General features: G+C 36.1%; 1 pseudogene; it reads left to right on the top strand.

The window, feature by feature from the left end:
* The first annotated feature begins 430 nt into the window (after positions 1-430).
* Positions 431-3,173, top strand: LOC132642142 (cytochrome P450 93A3-like; annotated as a pseudogene).
* The last annotated feature ends 5,979 nt before the right edge of the window (positions 3,174-9,152 follow it).

The following is a 9,152-nucleotide window of genomic DNA, read 5'->3' as shown; positions in this document are numbered from 1 at the left end:
GCTGTACTCCACAACCGAATATCAATGATTGTCCATGACCTAGTCGAAAGCTTCAATTGAGCAATTTGCTTTTTCTTTCTACTTTCTCCGTTCCAGAAAGATTGTCTTACTTTCCTTATTAGTTTATCCCAAAAAGATTGACACATTTCTATATTTAGAAACAATTTAACTTAATGAGATGATTTACACCTAAACAAATATTTAAAGCTTATTTTGGACCATAAATTTCAAAAGTTTACCTTTATTCTTAAACTCCATGCCAAGTCAAATTAAGACAAACTTTTTGGAACAGAGAGGGAGCATTCTTTTTGTCTTTGATTTCAATTTTACAAATTTGGACTATGAAGAAGTTAAAGACTGCAGAAAATAAGCAACATCATATGTTGATCATAAAACAGCAATGTTGTGACTATTCTTTTAAGTTGCAAGCATGGCTGATGTCCAAGGCTACTTGTTGATTGGGCTAGCTTCTAACGTATGTCTCTGGTTTCTATTTAGAAATATAACGAATTCTCACCTTCCTCCAAGCCCCTTTGCTTTGCCAATTATCGGTCACCTGCATCTTCTTTGTCCAATTCCTCACCAGGCACTTCACAAGCTTTCAACCCATTATGGACCTTTGATCCATCTAATGCTTGGCTCTGTCCCTTTTCTTGTAGTTTCATCACCTGAAATGGCCAAAAGTTTCCTAAAAACTCATGAAACATCCTTTTTAAATCGACCACAAGCAGCTATTGTAGCCTACTTGACTTATGGTTCGCAAGACTTCATTTTTGCGCCTTATGGACCTTATTGGAAGTTAATGAAAAAAATAATCATGTCTGATTTCCTTGGTGGTCGAACGCTGGACCTGCTTCTTCCTGTAAGACACGATGAAATAAAACATTTTGTTATGTTACTGTTACAGAAGGCCAAAGCAGGGGAGGAAATAGATATAGAAGTTGAGCTTTTGAGGGTCACAAATAATGTAATTTCAAGAATGATAATGAGAGAATGGTGTTCCGAAAACCAAAATGAAGCTGGGAGTGTAAAGAAACTGATTCAAGATATAGCTGAACTAAGTGGGAAATTTAATCTTTTAGATTATATTTGGTTTTGCAAGAACTTGGATTTGCAAGGTTTCAGAAAGAGGATCAAGGATGTTAGTGGCAAGTTTGATCAGATGATGGATAGGATGATCAATGAACACCAAGAGGCAAAGAGGATTAGAGATCAAAGCAACGATAGAAGTGAATTCGTGAAAGATCTTGATATTCTTCTCGATATAGCAGATGATGAACACGCGGAGATGAGACTGACAAGAGAGAACATCAAAGCTTTCAGCCTTGTAAGTTTCTTACCTATTATAGTGGATAAAGTTCAGTAGCCATATGCCAAAATTGTAAATTTTGTGTTGCCTTTGATGCATCATAAGGAAAAATATAGCGACTGTAGATGTTCATCTGAAATGACTAAAGATCAAAAACCTTGATTAGACATAGTATAACATGAAATACTTGAAGGTCACTTTTAATCTGTTCATGCATCTAATCTTTAAGCTATTGGGATGAATAGCTACTTTGCTAGCCTAAATGGGGTGGGCATGATATGGTATGGTACGGTATTAGAAACTTCGGTATGGTAATTTCGACTTTTAAAGATACTATACCATTACCGTACCAAATTAATTAGGTATGGTTCGGTATTTTGAAGTTCGGTTTTGATATTTTACGGTACGGTAAATCGGTAACCATAATTTGCTTGATTTCGACTTATATATACTCATATAATAGAGAATTATGACTTTCGCTATTTAAGAAATATCTCAATAATATCGTGGTAACACCTTATACATGTAAAAATATTCAAAACAAAGCACAAGCAATCCCCTTCGTAAATCAATTAGACAAAAATGACATTTCAATCAAGTTTAAATGGTCAAAATTCCAACATCTAAACAATTAATTTTGTACTAATACTAGATTATATAGTTGTTAGTATTTTAATACTAATATATATGAATTGTATATGTAACTATATAATTCGGTATGGTATTCGGTATTTCGATATATTTTTTATAAATACCGAATACCAATTTTTTTTTAAAAATGCATACCAAATACCATAATACCAAAACCACGGTATAAAAAATTTCGATTATCACGGTATAAATGTTTTTGATTATGGTAATCGGTATATACCGTACCATGCCTACCCCTAGACTCAATTATCTTAAATTATCACAATAATCAAATAGGGTTGTCTGATTAGGAATAGAATATGCTTTTTTATTGCTTCTAAGTCACCAATTTTGATTGAATTGTTAATCCGTAAGTTTCCATCTTTATCATACATTTTCATTATGATAAAGTTGAAAATCAGTTACCTAAAGAGTACTCAGTAAAAGAAAAAAGTTTCGATGATGACAAAATCATTTGAAAGTTTGTTACTTCCACATATCTTATTTTTTTCCTATCCGGCACAAATAAAAATTGTTGAATGGATTTCATTTTTTCAAAATAGGACATATTTGCTGCTGGCACTGATACCTCAGCAATCACAACAGAGTGGGCACTATCAGAGCTGATTAACCATCCAAGTATTATGCAAAAAGCAGTACAAGAAATTGATATTGTCATTGGAAAGAACCGACTTGTCGAAGAATCAGACATCACAAACCTCCCATATCTTCAAGCCATAGTTAAAGAAACTCTCAGAGTACATCCTACTAGTCCTATAATTGGTAGAGAATCAAGTGAAGACTGTTCCATTGAAGGCTATCATATACCGACAAAAACTAGACTATTTGTCAATGTTTGGTCTATTAATAGGGATCCAAATTATTGGGAAAATCCACTTGAGTTTAAACCAGAAATATTTCTTAGCGATGAAAGAGGTCATCAGTTGGATGTCAGGGGACAACACTACCAGTTTCTGCCATTTGGAAGCGGGCGAAGAAGCTGCCCTGGAACTTCTTTAGCATTGCAAGTTGTTCAAACAAGCCTTGCTGTCATGATTCAGTGTTTTGAATAGAAGTTTAGTGGTGGAGTGAATGGTAAAGTGGACATGGAAGAGGGAACTGGTCTCACTCTTCCTAGAGCTCATCCTTTACTTTGTATTCCAGTGGCTAGGCTTAATCCATTTCCATCAACGTAAAACTTGATGATTAGTTTTTACATTAAATGAACACCTTATATCGAGAATGGTTAACAATATGATTAGTTTTTCTATATTTTCAATAACGGTGTCAGTTTACGCCTTCCTCACTATTCCATGCCCTGCCAACCAGGTTGTAGTCTAGCTTGTGAGATATGAAAGCAAGTGGTTCTGAGTAGGCGCTCCTTATAGATAGCACAAAAAAAATACTCCAACGAGTAAAATATGTAGTATAATTGATTTAGTTGCTTCCAAAGCTTTAATTAACAACATTGTTTGTCTTTATGCAATCTCCAATAAGCACAACAAATATATATTAGCTAGAGTATTGATGATCTTGACCATGTTATGAATTTTATCAGATAGCCTTCTTGACAATCAGTACATTCACATTTATAACATCCCGCTGGGCACAAGTCTGTCTTTCAAAAAGTGAAATGGCATCATCCACTTTCACAGTACTGTCCTTTTACTACTAGTGTATTAATTGTAAATAATCATGTTTGCCTTTCTCTATTAACACCTGTAAAATTGGAAAAATCATAATCCAATATATAGTCCTTCCTTGAATGCATCCTTTGAAAGTCGACCTGTGGTCAGCTGGTTTTTTTTTTTTAATCAAAACAACCAGCATGATGCTGATTGAGTTTTATTCATAAAAAATAGTCTGTACAGAGGAAAATTGGCCAAAAGTGCCGACAATATGACTAGCAAAAACAAATGCAAAAGCAAAGAATAACATGCTGCTGCTTATGCTCCAACCTTGGATTGATGCCATTTCAAGTCACCTCAAAGCTCTCACCAGATGCTTATGGAATCAAAAAACCAAATGAAGAATCCTTCAAGTTGAAGCTAGGCTTTAGGTTTGATCCTGCTTCTGCCTTTGCTGCTAAACTCCTTTATGACGATGCTTTCTGAATATGCATCAGTGTCATACTAACAAACTAAGCTACTGAGGAGATTCTTCTAATATAATGAACCAACAAGTTGATTCCACACATTGGATAGAACTTCGCTAGTAACTAAGTATTAGGCATGAGACTACTTCTGCTCTTGTGTTGCATTTCTAAACTTACTACATGATGCTGAAATATCATGCAGTTTGCTGCTGTGCTCAATCTGGTTCCCTTATTTTCCAAGTATTGAATCTAAAGCTTGGCATCTGCATTTTCTTAGCCAAGACAATAGTCTTTTCCTCAGCTGGAAGATCCTAAAAAGAATGATATTGAATAACACATGCAAAACGAACAACCATGTTAGCAAAATAATCTGCCAGTTTGTTCCCTTCTCTGAACACATGAGCCATTTGAATTTGCCCTTTCTGTCTCTATTCCTGAATCTTATTAACCTCCATATAGACTTTCCATGGCACTTTCCACTCCCCATCTAACACCTTTCTCATGATAAGAGAGCCAGTCTCTATAATAAGGGGGAATAGTTGATTACTAGCACAATATATTACTCCCTCAAGAATATTACTCCCTCAAGAATTATCTTTGGCTCAGCCTCAAGAGATGATGTTTCTGCTATTTTACATGCCCATGCAAACACTAAGTCCCCTGAACTATCCTTTATGCAGAAAGCTGAAGAACTCAGTCTAGTACTGCTCTTGTTACACTTGAACCAACCAGTTGGACAAACTAACCACTGCACAATTGTACAAGTGATATATGGCTGATACACTTCTAATACCTGCACCAGTTGTGGCCAATTGTCTGGCAGTGTTAAACCTGGATATATTTGTTTAGCAAATTGAACCAGCTACTGATTAATCCCATATAACCCTTTGTTTGTAGATATCCTCCCACTATGCACAATAGTATTTCTCCTTTTCCACAAGTGCCACATAATGATGGCTGAAGCTGCTTGATAAAGAGGCCTCAGCTTGGAGTTGCACTTTGCTGCCCACCATTTAGTGATAGCTTGATTGATCTGCACAAAATGACCATTAACTCCTGCTGCAGCTGCAAACACATGCCAAATCTTAGCTGCAAATTCCCCAGTTAAAAACAGATGAACCATAGTCTCTTGTTGAGGAACCATACAACATCTGCATATTGAAGTCAGATTAATCTCCATTGAAGCCAAAACATCATCAACATGCAACTTTCTATGCCATACTCTCCATTAAAAGAAAGCTATCTTGTAAGGAAGACCTTTGATCTATATGTTTCTATAGAATCATTGCTGCTGTTTTTTCTGCCTGATCACCTCCCATGCACTGCTCACTATGAACTTCCCTGTGTTTGTCAGCATCCACCATGCTTTGTCACATTGTCTTTCCCCTTCTGTAAGAATAAATTTTGACCTTACATGTTCTACAATTTACTCAGGAACTATTGTGTGCAACAAATCAAAATCCTCTTTTCCTTCTGATAAAACAACATCCACATCTTCTAAATCTTCATTGACCTGATAACCAACAGGGAAAAGTTTGATCGATGGTCCTAGTCTAGTCCAGTAGTCAAACCATAGACTAGATGAACCATTTTTTTCCCACCAAATGTGCTGTTCTATTTCGTCTCTAGCTTCCAGCATTCTTCTCCATAGTTGTGAACCTCCTTTCCATTTAACTAGTGTTGGAATCTATTTTTTGCAATATTTGTTCCACATGAATGTGGACTATATTGTGCACCTAGTCCTGAATCTCCACCGTGGATTAGCAAACAAGGCCTTTGAAACATCAAAAAGAGATCTGAATCCCATGCCCCCTTCCTCCTTTGGAAAACACATATTTTTGCATGATGTCCAATGCCTAGTCCTCTTCCCCTCCATGCTGCTCCAATAAAATCTAGCAAAAATTCTGTGCAGTTCTTGGATAGTGTATTTTGTGGGAACAATTGCTGAAAGTAAATACATTGGCATGCTTTGAAGGACACTCTTTATGAGGACTGCTTTACCACCAAAATGACATCAATTTTCCTTTCCAATTCTGCAACTTGTCCTTCACTTTTTTGATCAAATCATTGTAATAAATCTTCTTCTTTCTTGTATGGAAAATAGGACATCCCAAATATTTTAATGGGAAGTCATCTTTTGATAAACCAGTAATCTGAGTTACTTCTAATGCTAAACTACTAGAACAGTTTCTATGCATATAAATAAAAATAGCTTTTTGATCTATTCAACAGCTGACCTGATTGCACCTCATATCTTTGTAACACTCCCATAATAAATTCTAGTGAATACTTATCAGCAGATGCAAAAATGATAGTGTCATCTGCATATGCCAAGTGATTCAAATCAGCACTCCACTTAGGGATGTCATAGCCTCTAAACATAGGATCTTCAAATAAGTTGTTCAGGGCTCTTGATAGTACTTCAGCATTAAGTATAAACAATGATGGTGACAAAGGGTCACCCTGCTTAACCCCTCTAGTAGAGTGAAGGAAATCATATGGTTGGCCATTCAACATACTGAGTACCAATTATTAGCAATCAGTCTCCATATCATGTCAACAAAACCATCTGCAAAAACCCATTCTTTTGAGAACTCTGATCAAGAACAACCGAGATACCCTATCATAGGCCTTTGCCATATCAAGTTTAATTACCATATTAGCAGGTCTGCCCCTTTTTCTAATAGTTGTGACAATTTCTTGAGTAAGAAAAACATTCTCAATTATACTTCTTCCCTTCACAAAACCTAGTTAGTTTGCAGAGATGAGCTTAGGCAGTACATATTCCAGTTTTCCATGCACAACTCTTGAGATAACTTTATTGATAAAGTTACTCAAGCTTATAGGCCTCATATCAGCATAAGTCTGTACATCATTCTTCTTAGGCAGCAACACTAGATTAGTATGTGTAATTGACTTTGGAAAAGTGAAACCTTCATAAAAAGCTTTAACAATATTGAACACATCAGTCCCTACTATATTCCAACAGATTTGAAAGAAAGTACCTGAAAAACCATAAGGACCACATGCATTGTCCCCATTCATTGCAAAAAATGCACTTTTAATTTCTTCTATGTCAGGCAAAGCCACTAAAGATGAATTATCTTCCTCAATTACCAAAGCCTGAATATGGTTCAGCAAACTAAAATTAGCAGATTCCTCCTCCTATGAAAACTATTTTTTAAAGAAACTTTCTGCTTCCCTAGCCATATCTGAAACTTCTTCTAACCAATCACCATTAGCATCCTGATTTGTTTTACTTGTAATCTCTTTCTCCTACCATTGACAAGATTATGAAAGAATCTAGTATTTTTGTCACCTTCTGCAAACCATGTAACATTTGCTTTTTGCCTCCAAAATTCCTCCTCAAAATGTAAATACTTTTTGAGCTAAGCCTGAGCATGTTGGAGAACCATTCTGTTTATAGGAGAAGGATCAGACTCAAACAATTCTTCCTTGAGCCCGACTATTTATTCTCTAATCATCTGCTACTTGAAGATATCCCCATAGACCTCCATACTCCAGGCAGAAAGAACACCTTTTAGAAGCTTTAACTTTTGTTTAAACAAAATAAAAGGATTCCCTGTCACCTCTGAAGCCCAGTTATTGCTAACAACAGGTAGAAAGTCTTGATGTTCTATCCAGAATTTTAAGAATTTAAAAGGCCTTATCACCACCTGACCTTGCTCCTTCAAAGTGATGAAAAAATAAGCATGGTCAGAGCCAGTTCTTGCCAAATGTTCTATTTCTATGTCAGCAAACCACTGCTGAAACTACTGATTAAAGAAAAATCTATCCAACCTCTCAAAAATACCATCAGAACCTCCCCTACCATTCCACCAAGTAAAATGACTCCCCTTAAAACTTGTTTCCAAAAGTTCACAAGAATTCACACAAAAGGCAAAGTCTTCACAGTCATGAGGCTGGACAGGAATCCCACCTATTTTCTCATCTTCATGCAAAACAACATTGAAGTCCCCTTGAACTAACCATGGAAAGTTAAAGGAACCCGCAACATGGTCAATGTCCTCCCATAACTGCAATCTTTCTCCTTCATCACACTTTGCATAAACAACAGTGATGACCAAGGTTTTATTAAGATCTAGAAACACCAGTTTCAAAGAAACTTGTTGTACAGTATCAGAAATCACCTCTATATCCACATTGTCCTCTATAAAGTACCAAATCTTTCCTGAACTATTAACTCCAGCATGAGTCATTCCTAATTTCCTTCTATATTTATCAATACATCTTACTTCTTGAAAAGGTTCCATCAAAGCAATAAAAGAGAATTTGTGATGCCTGTGAAACATTTGTAATCTATGAAAAGCTTGTTGAGTTCTTACAGACCTTATACTATATATGAAAGCTTTCATCATTTAACATTAGCTTTAGAGGAAGTTCTCTTTGACAACACTCTAACTGGTGCTGGACCTTTTTTCTTTCCTTTCTTTCCCCCTTTACAGCTGTTTTGGAAGGAGAATCAGGTGCTGAGTATGCCTTTTTGTCTTTAATTACATTATCTTCTATTCTCTCTGATGACTGCCTGAACTCCTCTGCTATATTATGAGAAACCAAATCATGCAAATTTCTCATTGGAGAGTTTCCCTTTAAAGGAGAAACTTTCCCACCACTTGAATTTCTTGTTTTTCTTACTGTCTTTCCTGAGATAACATCCTCTGACTGAGCCTCTGGTAATCTAGGAGGCTACCATTTAGATTGAATGGTACCTCCAATATTATCATGATACGGCACCAATTCTTGAGATTGCTGATTTACCAAAACATCTGCAGGAGGATCTAACTCATCTTCCTTCTTATTATCTTCCTCTCTAATTTGCTTGTCTACACTAATCATACCCTCCATATGCTCACCATCTTCCTTATCCTCCAACATTTCATGTTCTACTCTATCGCTCTATTTTGAGGGAGATAAAGTATTTCTTGCCAAAGTATCAACAACTGGAGTAACCTCCAGTCCATCCACCTTCTTATCTTCCTCTGGTAACTGATCCATCTTTTGAACATCCAAATTGTCATCCTTAGTAGCTGAATGTCTACATTCCAGCTCATCTCTTTGCATAACCTCACTTATCAATCCCTCTACTATTTTGACAAC

Source organism: Lycium barbarum, chromosome 1, assembly GCF_019175385.1.
Source record: "Lycium barbarum isolate Lr01 chromosome 1, ASM1917538v2, whole genome shotgun sequence".
Lineage (NCBI taxonomy): Eukaryota > Viridiplantae > Streptophyta > Magnoliopsida > Solanales > Solanaceae > Lycium > Lycium barbarum.
Note: the sequence above shows the minus strand (reverse complement) of the source record. Positions and strands in the feature narration are given on the sequence as shown.